This window comes from Dendrobates tinctorius, unplaced genomic scaffold, assembly GCF_039654945.1.
Source record: "Dendrobates tinctorius isolate UK_male_01 unplaced genomic scaffold, ASM3965494v1 ptg000097l, whole genome shotgun sequence".
Lineage (NCBI taxonomy): Eukaryota > Metazoa > Chordata > Amphibia > Anura > Dendrobatidae > Dendrobates > Dendrobates tinctorius.
The window spans coordinates 964,346-977,426 of NW_027361765.1; positions in this window are offsets into that span (position 1 = coordinate 964,346).

The window sequence follows — 13,081 nt, forward strand, 5'->3', positions numbered from 1 at the left end:
ACCGGCCCGGTACCGAGTACCCCACAGTCCTGGCGGGCGATCCATTTTGGTGTCACGAACAGGATTTACGGAGCCCAGTGTCCCCGTGTCCTGTGTGCCAGAGACTGTGCTTTGTGCCATAGACTATATGTGCAGTTGCTGCCATTACCCCACCGCTTGGCACGTGTGGGATGTTAAAGGGCGGGCCATCGTGGGCTGAGCCAGCTGTAAAGCGCGAAAAAGTGAAGAGCTGCGCGGGAAGAGGCCAGCGCCCGGGAAGTGAGGAGCAGAGACCTGCAGTCCCGGGGTCCTCCTATCATCCAGCCTGCAAAGCGGCTACCGGTAAGCCAGCGCAACTCAGGGCCTGGCCAACGTTAACTGGGGGGGAGGAGAATGTCTGAGGCAAGAGCAGACGCAGGCAGCGGTGGATGCCACTGCACCCCCCACAGTGCCGCAAGATGCAGGGGCCAGCGCAGCTGCAGCTCCAGTGGCACCGCAGAATCCAGCAGCCAGTGCTGCCTCCAGAGCACCGCAAGAGTCAGCGCCCACCGCAGCAGTCCCCATAATGCCGCTGTCTATGCCCTATATACCTGGAGCGGCCTGGCTACTGCAGTATTCAGGGGAGTCACAAACCCTGAGTGAGTTTTAGCAGAGACTGTGCAGTTTGTTTGAGGTGTATCCTCTGAGGTGTATCCTCTGTCTGAAAACCAAAAAGTGAACATCCTTATTGGGCAGCTAACTGGTGCAGCACAGAGGGAAGTAAAAGCCTGGCAGGACACTGATAAAGAGACTGTTAAAAAAATACTGTCTAAGCTAAGAAGCACCTTTGACACCCGTACTGCAGCTGAAATAAAGATGAGATTCTTTGGGTGTAAGCAGAGAGCGCAGGACAGTATACGGGACTATGCTCTTAACCTGCAGGAGGCGATGCGAGCCATCAAGCAGATTGATCCAGACAGTGTGAAAGATGGAGACAGACCTTTAAAGGAGCAATTTATTGAGAGCCTCCTATCCAGTACCCACAGAGCACAGCTGCGCATCATTGCCCTACAAAACCCTGACCTAGACTTTGCAGACTTCAAGGACAGGGCTATCTGGGTGCTGCATGAACAAAAATGTCATCCGTCCAGCGCCCCCTAGGCGCCCAGCGATCACATATCACCAAGAAACAGCATCTTTCCCAATCAGCCCTGTGGGGGCTGACGCACACTCTGGATAATGATCCATCTACAGAACTGCGCCTTCAGGTCCAAGAGCTGGCCAAAAGTATGGCTGCACTTTCCAAAACTGTGCAGTCCATAGAGGTGTCATCAAAGGAGAAGATCCAGCTAGCCTCCAGTCCAGAGGATGTCCCGTGGCTACGGAAGAAGAGGATCCCGCCACGCCGAGGGAGAGACTACGATCGCTATGACCAGAACGGACGTCCCATCTGTCGTCACTGCAACAAGGCAGGCCACATTGCAAGGTTCTGTTATTTAAACGAGCAACCCCTGGGGCAGAGGGCCAACACCCAGGAGTAGGACCACAAGGCCCAAAGAACTGGCGAGCCAAGTATGTTGGAGGGCGACCGGTCCTCCCAGTGGTGATTGACGGCATGCCCATGAACGCTTTGCTGGACACTGGCTCTCAGGTGACAACTATGCCATATATCCTTTACAAGCAGTATTGGGCTGACTCTGAACTTACCTGTGACCCAAGTGATGAACTCACAGTAGTTGCCAACAATGGTCAGTATTTGCCGCAAGTAGGATGTAAAGAGATTACCATTAAAGTGGGGCGAGTAGAGTTAAAATCTCAAGGTCTGATAGTTGTAGACATTGATCGACGAGAATGTAATCCAATGATGACATTAGGTACTAATGTGATTGAAAATTGTCTTGCCGATGTTATTGTTTTATTGCAACAGGTGGCTGAGACTGCTGGTTCCAGTGAACAACAAGTCCTGCAGAAGGAGATCAAGGCCCTGATGCAAAGACAGCAGGTAGAACTGTCTGGCGGAGAAATTGGCAGCGTCAGAGTGAGTGATCCTTTCCCCATTGCGATACCCCCCAGATGTGAAATGTTAATTTGGTGTCGGGCAGCCATAGGCCTCAGAGGAAAAGATTACCAAGCATTGGTAGAGCCAGTGTACTCTGATAGCCGGCCCACTGTCCTGACAGCCAGAGGGGTAGTTGATGTCCACAAAGGGAGAGTACCTGTACGCCTCTTGAATTGTGGGGAGGAAGAGGCCACAATACCTCGGTATGCCACAGTTGCTAAGCTGCTTACTGTCAGTAACAATGCAATACGGGCAGCAGAGCCCTTGGTCTTATCCGACCAGGTGGAGGACAATGGCTCTGTAAAGCAGCTGGAGGAGTGATGTCAGCAGCTGCAGGTGGGAACTGACTCCACCCCTTCATACCAAAAGAATGGGATTTACAGAGTGACTCAGGAGTATGAGCGGGTATTCAGTAAACACCCCATAGACTTTGGGAAGGCAAAAGGGGTTCAACACCATATCCCCACTGGAGATCATCCACCCATTAAAGAAAGGTACGGGTCTATACCCCCAACACAATACCAATGTGCCAAAAGTATGTTGCGGGAAATGAAGGAGGCTAGGGTGATCAGAGACAGTTGTAGCCCCTGGGCAGCCCCAATAATCTTTGTGAAAAGAAAGATGGTACCATGAGAATGTGTGTTGATTACCGAAAAATTAACAGCATTACTCATAAGTATGCCTACCCATTACCCAGAATTGAGGAGTCATTAGCTGCACTTAAAACTGCTATTTTTCCACCTTAGATCTCACTAGTGGGTATTGGCAGGTTCTCGTGGCAGAGGCAGACAAGGAGAAAATGGGTCTCTGCGAGTTCAACTACATGCCGTTCGGGCTCTGCACCGCCCCTGGGACATTTCAACGGCTAATGGAGTGCTGTCTTGGACACAAGAACTTAGAGTCAGTTCTGTTATACCTTGACGATGTCATTGTTTTCTTCAAGACTTATTAAGACCATCTGAAGCACCTGGCTGAGGTGTTTGAAGCCTTGTCCAACTTTGGCCTGAAAGTGAAGCCATCCAAATGCCACCTCCTGAAGCCCAAGGTACAGTACCTCGGTCATGTAGTGAGTGCAGAAGGTGTGGCACAAGATCCTGACAAAGTCACTATCATCCGGGACTGGCAGAAGCCCAGCAACCTCCATGAAGTACGTCAATTCCTCGGGTTGGTAGGCTACTACCGAAGGTTCATCAAAGGCTTCACTGAGATAGCCACGCCTATGCAAAATCTTCTGGTGGGCCAGTCCAAGAAAGCCAGAAAGAAGAGTCCTACATTTGAATGGAATAAGGAACTGGAGAGTTCCTTCACTCAACTGAAGATGGCTTTCACAGGAGATGAAGTTCTGGCCTACCCAGATTATGACCAACCATTTGTTCTGTATACTGATGCCAGCAACATGGGACTGGGAGCAGTACTGTCACAGGTACAGAATGGCAAAGAAAGATTGATCTCCTACACCAGCAGGAAGCTTCGTCCCACTGAAAGGAACCCTGACAACTACAGTTCCTTCAAACTGGAGTTCCTCGCCATAGTCTGGGCTGTGACTGAACGATTCAAGCATTACCTAGCTTCAGCCAAGTTTACCATCTTCACGGACAACAACTCGTTGACTCACTTTGAAGCTGCAAAACTAGGTGCACTGGAGCAGCGATGGATGGCCCTGCTGCCTAACTATGAATTTACCATCAAGTACTGAGCGGGGCACAAGAATGCCAATGCTGATGTGCTGTCCAGATTGCCCAATCTGCCAGATGCATGAGAAGACCCTGAGGCACTCGAAGAAATAGAGTTACCTGCTTTCCACCGGCCAATTGCGGCCCAACGTGCCCAAGGAGTGAGAAACCGACGGTCTATCATGAAAGAGGCCACCCTAAATCCATTGCCTCATCATGACTGGGCAGAAACCCAGGATAGCGACCCCGCAGTCCACCTGGTAAAGGAGCTACTGTCACAAGCTGACTCACGCCCAGATCCAGATGCTCCTGAAGAAACCCAGCAGTTGTGGAAGGAAAGAGGCTGGCTGTTCCTCTATGAGGGAAAGCTGTGTCGGAGGAGTATTAATGCCCGCACTCATGAGCTGGTCTGGCAGGTGATAGTCCCAAAGAGGGAGGCATCAATGGTCTTGGAAGCATACCACAATGTAGCTGGACACTTCAGATGGAAGAAGTTGGAGGCCTTGCTCCGGGAGAGATTCTACTGGGCTGGTATGAGGAAGGCCATTGAAAATTGGTGCCGGGAGTGTGGACAATGCAACCTGCGCAGGAAGGACCATAGCAGCCAGCGAGCTCTTTTGCAGCCAATTATAACCAAACAACCACTCAAGTTGGTCGCCCTGGACCATGTGAAGCTGGTTCCAAGCCGTTCTGGCTACGTTTATGCTCTTACCATTATTGACCACTACTCGAGATTCCTGGTAGTCGTGCCTGTCAAGGATCAAACAGCCAGGACAGCAGCCAGAGCATTCCAACAGCCCTTTTGTCGACCACACGGTTACCCTGAGCGAGTGCTTACAGATCAAGGTCCAGCCTTTGAGGCAGAAGTGTTCCAGGAATTCTGTAACTTGTATGGTTGCAAGAAGATCAGGACAACACCATACCATCCACAGACCAATGGCATGTGTGAAAAGATGAATCAGGTGGTGATCGATCTACTGAAGACCTTGCCTTTGGAAGAGAGGAATCTGTGGCCAGAAAAGTTACCAGATCTGGTAGACCTCTACAATCACATTCCTGTGAATTCCACCAACTGCACTCCAGCCTACCTAATGAGAGCGAGGCCTGGCAAGTTGCCTATTGATTTGGATATGGGAGTCCTGACACCTGAAGTGACATCACCAGATGCTGAATGGGATACAGAATGGCAGCAACAGTACCGTAGAGTACAAGAGTGTGTAGAAAAGAGTCTAGCTCAGGCAAGACAAAAACAGGAGAACTACAATCAACATGCACCTGCAGTTCCCTTGTCACCAGGAGAACAAGTCCTAAAGAGGAAAAGAAGGATGCATAAATTGGATGACCAATGGGAAGCTGAACCCTACACTGTCTTACCATCAAACTTTGACAACACCAAAGTGTGCCTTATCAGTAAGGATGGAGGAGAAACCTCATCAGCAGTATCGAGGGATCATCTGAAACTGTGCCCTGACCAACTAAAGGACAGAATGGAAGAACAAAACAACCTTCAGCCCATAGAGGAAAAAGAACAAAAGGTCAGCACTATACTCGGAGAATTCCCTGCAAATTGGACTGGAGCCAATCAAGCCATAGTGGTGCCAGTTTTATCCTTTCCCCAACTGGTAGTGCAAGAAGAATTGACTCAAGACCACCCTGAAAACCAGCAAGTACAGGTAGCGGATGTGTCATGATCCAGCGTGGATCTGACAGATTAAATGCACAAAGTGAACTTTTTTTCCTTTGGCTTGGTGCCAAAGTGGTGTGATTGCCCCCGGTGGCCATTAGAATTATTACACGTGGTGTCGTTCATTCCAAGTTGCCCCGGTGGTGGTGAGTGGTATCACACTTTTGTTTTAAAGTGCACGTTAATTATAAAGCAGGTGTGACGCTCTATAAAGGAGTGTTAGGTGTGTGTGATCACTTGTTGGTGATATTGATTGTGAGTCATTTTCAGGTAAGCCTGGGTGAAGGAAGAAGCTGAACATGAGTCCTGTGCAGCGCAGCCAGAGGGGTTGAGTCAGATATGGAGTCTGCAAGGAGTGCTGGCATGGATTGGTGGAGTTCATTGTTGATGTCTGCAAGAAGGGCTGGCATGGCGGAGTCGCAGTTTATGGTGTCAGCAGGAAGTGCTTGCATGGCTTGGTGGAGCAGCGACTATGGTGAGAGATGCACTCAGCATGCTGGACTTGGTTGCTGAAAGCTGGACTCAAGCATGCTTGACTTCTTGGCAGAAAAGTTGGACTCGAGCATGCTGGACTTTTTGGCAGAAGCTGGACTCATCCTTGGGACTCTGCTTACTAGGCAGCTGCAACTGGTGGTGGACTCTGCTCCAAGGCTGCACTATGGTGATGGATCCGGTTATGTTGATGGATCCGGGTGGAGGAGAAGATGCACGCAGGTGGTGGGCTCTGTTGCTAGGAGCGTACGCAACAAAGCAAAGCTAAGTGATGTTTCCCCTGTTTTGTCATCTTTCCTCATGTGTGTTTTAGTGCAGTGGTGGGATTAGTTTCCGCACCGACCAATTCCCTAGTGAGGGTTTAGGTGCAGGGCAAGCTAGGGTTTTTAGGTTCCTGTGCGTCGCCCGCTGCGGAACCGGCATAGGGAACGTTAGGAGTGCAGGGACTCTGGCTCAGAGGAGTGCAGGAGGTCTTCACTTCCCTATTCCCTATCACAGGGCCCACCATTGTTAATGTTACCCAGGTTCCCCCTTATTATTTAAATTCGCCTTACTGGAGGTGGGGTTTACAGACTACTGTATATATAACGTGTATTACCTAAATTCGCAAGTTGGAGGAGGCATATCCAGCTGCACGTGTTTATTATTTAAATTCGCCCCACTGAAGGCGGTATATCCAGGGTCAAGTGTGTCAAATGGGTTCGCCTTGCGGTACTCGCTGCGTCCAGACACACATGACCATGACAGGATGCCACACCAGCAGTGGAACAAGAGAATTCTCACCCTGCCAGTGGTGAATCTGTCATGCCCACAGTGAGTAGAAGTGGTCCTAGGAAATCTAGTATCCCTGTGCTACGTAGAACCAACAGTCATGTAGCCAGTACAACACACACTACACTGCTGTGAGTTCATTTTCCGGTCCACCAGTTGTGAGTTCTCCTTCCAGGCTCCCTCTGGTGGTAACTGGAGGTAGTGAGGCTGATTTAATCAGTAGAGATCTGCCACCTCATAATGAGGATGACGATTGGACCTCAGGAATCTCAGACTGGATTTAAGGCAGCCGACGCCCTAGTCTGGTGCTGGTGATTCCTTCTGGCTTTTCAGGTCCTGGTTTTCAGCTCTGTTCCAGTCTTTTCAAGCTAAGTTTTTCTGCCAATGTTCACACTTGATTTTGTTGGTCTATTCAGTTTTTTGTGTGGTCAGCCAGCCCCGGCTGGGGCTGTGCTGAATTTCCACTCTTATTTATCTGTATTTGCCAATTTGCTTTTTTGTCCCTTATTAGATTGGCCTCTTTTTGCTCTGTCTCAGAATATTTCAGAGTGCTGATATAGTGGGAGAAGTCTAGTGACTTCAGGGTTAATTTTGCTATCAGAAGAGTTGGACATTATTTTTGTAGGGTTTTTTGGCAGATTGCAGACAGTGTCTTTCCTTTCCTATCCTTTCTAGTTAGTTTGGGCCCCATCATTTACTCAGCCTATTTTCCTGCCTGTGTTTGTGCTTTCATCTTGTTTCACCGTCAATACATGTGAGGGGGCTGTCTTTCATTTGGGGTCTGCTCTGGGGCAGTTAGTTTTCCCCTTTTCTTGCTTTAGGCTTATTTAGTCCTCTGGCTGTGACGAAGTGTCTAGGACCATCGTAGGTATGCTCCACGGCTGCTGCTAGTTGTTGTGGTTAGGATCAGGGATCTGCAATCTGCATCGTTACCAACCTCTCTGGTTTTCTGTGACTTAGCTTGTTCAGTCTTTTCCTTCTCGGTGACCCATTCATAACACTACACCAGTAGTTAACAGAAGGCATCCAGTAAGATCCCCAACAACACCAGTGCTACGTAGGTCTGTCCGTAGTACCCAGGGTATACCACCCATAAGGTTTCATATATAAATAAGTTAATATACATGGTAAACTGTAAATATGCAACCTTTTCAAGCTTATATGCCTACAGAGACTCTGTAAGAATCTTTTTGAACAATCTCAGTTTGTTTTTGATGGACAATTGGACCACAGGACTATATGTGGCCAAAACTACACTTGTATATAGTTTACCAACTACTCAGGAATTGGACCATGGACATTGACGCATGGACTAATCGTCATCAGGACTATTTTTGAGCTTTGGTTTTTGTAATTTTTCAGTTTTGAAATCTTGTTACAGTTACAATTGTTCATTTATTTTATATGTTTTACATGTTTTTCTTCAGTTCGGGAGTACTGAATTGCATTAGGGTGGAATGTGGCGCCCCCAGGAGTATGGTCGCCACAGTGGCATTACCTTCCTCCTAGGGAGTGTGATGTCATGCTTGGAAGCAATGAAGGGTCTCTCTGTCAGTTAATCACAACACACAACACAGTTCCCACTCCAGGCCAGCAGAGGGAACTCTGAACCCAAAAACTGGGGGAAGAGCTGCTCTCTGGGGGCCAGGAAGGGAAAATTAGGAGTTCGTGTGAGGAGGGCAACGTGTGTGGACGTGAGGAGAGGAGCTGGAAGATTGAGCAGAGTTCAGGGCTCACTTCTACCTATAGCGCATGATCTGGAGCCCGGTCTCCAAGGTTGTATGGATACTGATGTTCCTGCAACAGAAACCAGAGGAATAGGAAGCTGCAAATTCTCTGCTCCCTTATAAGACTCAGAGGCACAACAGCAACGGGTGAGCCAGAAGAAGAAGAAGGCTACAGCTGTCTGCCATATGAGGGAGTTCTAAATGAGAACCCATCTGCATAGAGAGATTCCTAAGTTGCTTCCAGGCCAGCCAGCCTCTGTTCCATCTGTAATCTGGAATTCTGGACTGCATTTACCAAGCAAAGTAAAGGTAAAAGAAACTGAACCCTATTGTGTCCTTGCCTCCTTCCTGCAAACTCTCCAGCACTGCTACATCTCTGTGCCAGACACTACACCCTCTTCTTCAACACCTATCCTCTTCATCTACTCTGCCCTGGGACTGCAGCCCTGCCTGTGGAGGGTTACAACATCATTGCTGCACCACACCATCTGTCCAAGAGGATCTGTTTGCAGCGTCGGCTTAACATCTTCATTGCCGAGCACCACAGGTGGCGTCACGCATCATCCACTCATAAACTTTAATCATCAGCCACACTATTCTTTTACAATGGATGCCCAGGGCCAAGGACCGGGTCACCGCTACTGTGACACTTCCCTCTGAGATACCGGTTGGGTACCGAGAACCCCACGGCTCTGGCGGGCGCTCCATTTGTATGACTTACCTTGATACTGTTTATCGCTTATATCACCTAGACGGATCTTACAGGGGATTCTAATTTCATATGTTATTTTAATTCTTATTTTTTCTTTTTTTTTTCTAGTGTTCATAATCACCTATAGGTCTTGTACAATAAACTGACAATGTTTACTTTGTTTTTATGGAATTTGAGAAAGACCCGGGCTCAGGTTGAAATGTTAAAGGAATCGCTTGAAAACAATTGTATTTTTTTTTTCATCTTTTGTCATTTATCACTGTGGTGAACTTTTGTGCATGATAATAAACTTGTATTTGGAAGGAACCTTCAAGACTGCTGCTGTATACTATATGCACCAGTCCAGTTAAACATTTCACCCACAGAGCATGAGGCAAAGTACACCCACAAAATAAGTTGAAAAATGTCAGGCTCAGAACATGGGGAACAAAACCCCTCAGAAGAGTACACTAAATTTCAGCCACAGAGTATGTGGCACTATACTCCAAATGTTCAAAAATGTATGCTAAAGTACTGTGTGTACTTCAAATGCATCTGAGGAGGTCCCAAATCCTGAAGAGTATACTTTAAAAAATGACTGTTCAAAGCAGGCTACCACACCCGAATAAGGGCCTTTAACACCAGTCTGGATTAGACGATTATGGAACCTTTTTTTGGTGGGCCCTTAAAATTTCAGCCACAAATCATAGTGCACAATACCCCCACAGAAGAAGTTTAAAAATTTCAGCCTCAGAGCATGGGGAACAATACCCCCACATAACATTACAGTAACTTTCACCCACAGAGTGTGTTTTCACATTTCCTTGAGAAAGCTGATGAAAAATTTCACATCCAGATGATGGGTCACAGACAGTAACTTGACAGCTCAAAAATGTCTGCTCCAGTAGCGTGTGTTACAATTGCCGCAGATGAAAAGATGGTAATGTGGTCTTCCATCGATCTGGCGGTTCTCAGCGAGACTTTCTACCCACTTATCATGTGTCACGGTTCCACTCCTCTGGGTGTCTGGGATGCAGTTACTGACAGCTTGGCCATCCAATCCAGTACAGGGGCATGTTGAGCTGTCAGTGTATTGATAGACAGCTCAACTAGCCAATCTGTGACTGGTGAGGCATCGGCTGTCTCAAAGTGTTCACTATACCAGGTGATTGCCATGCCTACTTAACTGAGCAGCTTCTTCTAGACCACTGCCAGACGTAATGTAAGGCTAGTCACTTCTCATGGTCAAGCCGTGAGTCAGAGTGGTAAAGGAGTCCAAGGTCAGAAGCCAGGAGGGTACATCATAAACAGAAGGAAGAAACAAACGCGTAGTCAGGTAATGATCCGAGGTCAGAATACCAGGAGGATAAGGGATCGGAGCAGAAGGGGTTAAACAGGTCCAAGGTCAGGCAACAGATCAAGCATACAGAACTCAAGGCACAGGAAAGCACAAACCTCACTTGTTGAAAGCATGTCAGGGAGAAGCTGTCCAAATAATAAGTAGGCATGGCAATCACCTGGGATAGTGAACACTTGGAGACAGCCGACGCACTGACAGCTCAGCACACCCCTGAACCAGATTGGATGGCCATGCTGTCAATCAAGGTACTGACAGCTTCAGCATGCCACTGTACCGGATTGGACTGCTGTGCTGTCAGTAACTGCATCCCAGACACCTTGAGGGGTGGAACTGTGACATCATGTTTACACATTTCCCCCACAGAAGCTGAGAATAAATTTCACCACAGAGCATTGGACAGAGTACCTCCACAGAATCTTATTAAAATTTCACCCACAGAGCATGTTTTCACATTTCCCCCACTGCTCCAAAATTTCACCTCCAGTAGTGTACAACCGGCCGCAGATAAAAAGCTTGTAGTCTGACTCTCGATACAGCTGGCAGTGTGCCACAAGGCTTGCTACTACCAGTGCCAGCACCTTTGTCTTGGGATGCCTCCACATTGCTCTTTCCTTGGGGTCCCAGGGGCCTGAAGTGTTTAACTTGAAAAAATTATTGTTCAAAGCAGGCAACCACGCCTGATTACTTCAGCTAGGGATAAAGTAATTGTACTCTGTTTTTATATATTCTTGTTTGTTCAAACTGGGGGAGACTCGGTGGAACACAAAGTGAATGTACTGGAGGCACTCTCAGCCATCCAGTTTCTCACCACCCACAGGTGGGGTTGCGGAGTACACACGGGGACCACATACAAGGAAGGCAGTAGGCCAGCAAATTAACCAATTATCAACTGAGTCAGCAATTGATGTAGCAAGACAGAGTAGCCATCCATGACAATTTTGAGACTTGGTAATTGGAATGAGTAGTTAAATCCTTTAATGAGCATTAGTACTGGCCACAAAGGGACAGTAAAAAATATTTTTTTAGGCACACTACCCGTACAAGAAAACAGCAAAAAAGCAGAGAGGTTTACCCTTCTAGGCCTCCAGACAAATGCACCATCAGGATGCAGTGGACCCATATAATTAAGATGGCAACACAGGTGCAAGAATCCGCTCACAGCCTACCAATACATGGAGGGGGCGGTTGCCTGGTATATTAATGCACAATAAAAAACTTGTATGCGGCGCTGTTCACACTATGGCAATGCACAGCATCCATGTTAACAGCCTATTAGTGACACCCTTCTATTAGATCAGGCGGGCTGCCCAGCGCTATCAGAATGCATGCCATGTGAACAGACACCGCAGTTTACAAGACCAAATGGGCCCAACAGCACCCTGAACAAAAAGTGCAAAAAAAAACATAAAAAATGTGAGGTATTAGCTGATATTTTGGTCAAAATACGTGAGCCCGTAACCTGCGCCAAAGGTCCCCTCATTTACCCATACAGACACAGCTACAGAGTACACAGATACTTTGGGGCACATTGATCGTAAAGAAGCTGATAACAAATTTCACCCACAGAAGCTGATAACAAATGTGACCCACAGAGCATGTTTTCACATTTCCCTGAAAAAAATGATAAAAACTTCATGCCCAGACAATGGGGCACAGTACCCCATAGGCAGGGTTGTAGAGTACATACTGTAGCTTAAAGGCATGGTACTCCCAAAGATATGAGTTAAAAGAATACACAAAGTGGCTTTTGGCAAAGTACTCCCAAGAATGTGGGTTAAAGAACACATATAGTGGCTTTTGACACCGTACTATCACAGACATGGTTGCATAAGAGTAGAAAAATATGTTTAAAAGCACTTCACTATCACAAACCCAGTTGAAGATTATTAAAACTTTTGGTTACACATGGTACTATCACCGACACGGGTGCAGAGTATACATACAGAGTGTTTTTTTTTAAACTGTGCACACTCAGAACCTAACACTGTCCCTCACTACAGCTGCGTCCTGGACTCAATGCACTTATAAAAAATAAGAATCTTGAAACAGGAGGAACAGTTCCAAGTGGAGAAGGAGGTGGATGTTGCGGTGGCAGTATAGGTGGAAGATGAAGGGTAGCATGGTGGTTCAGTAGTTAGCACTGCAGCATTGGGATCCTGGGTTCAAATCCAGCCAAGAACAACATCTGCAAGGAGTTTTTATCTTCTTCCCTGTCCTTGAGTGGGTATTCTCCCGGTAATGCCATTTCTTCCCACACTCCAAAGACCTGCTGATAGGGAAATTAGATTGTGAGTACCAATGGGGACAGTGCTGATCCTTGTAATGTATGTAAAGTGTTGTGGATTTAATGTCATTTTATAGCTGAGTAAAATAAACAAAACAAATAAAGATTCAAGGGATGAGTAAGACAACATTTTTTGGTATTTTTTGTATTTTTTTCCTTTATTCAGACTGTTTTTGTTTTTTCTTTTTGTTATGCAACTGATTTAAAACAATTGACAATTTACAAAACTAAACCAAGAGGCATAGGTCCAAGTGGAGGAAGAGGTGGATGTTGTGGTATGGGTGGAAGAGGCAAAGGAGGAGTAATCCAACACTTTTTTTTAGAGAACTGACTTCAAAGAACATAGAATGAACTCAAATTAACAAGCTGCGACCAAGGGTGA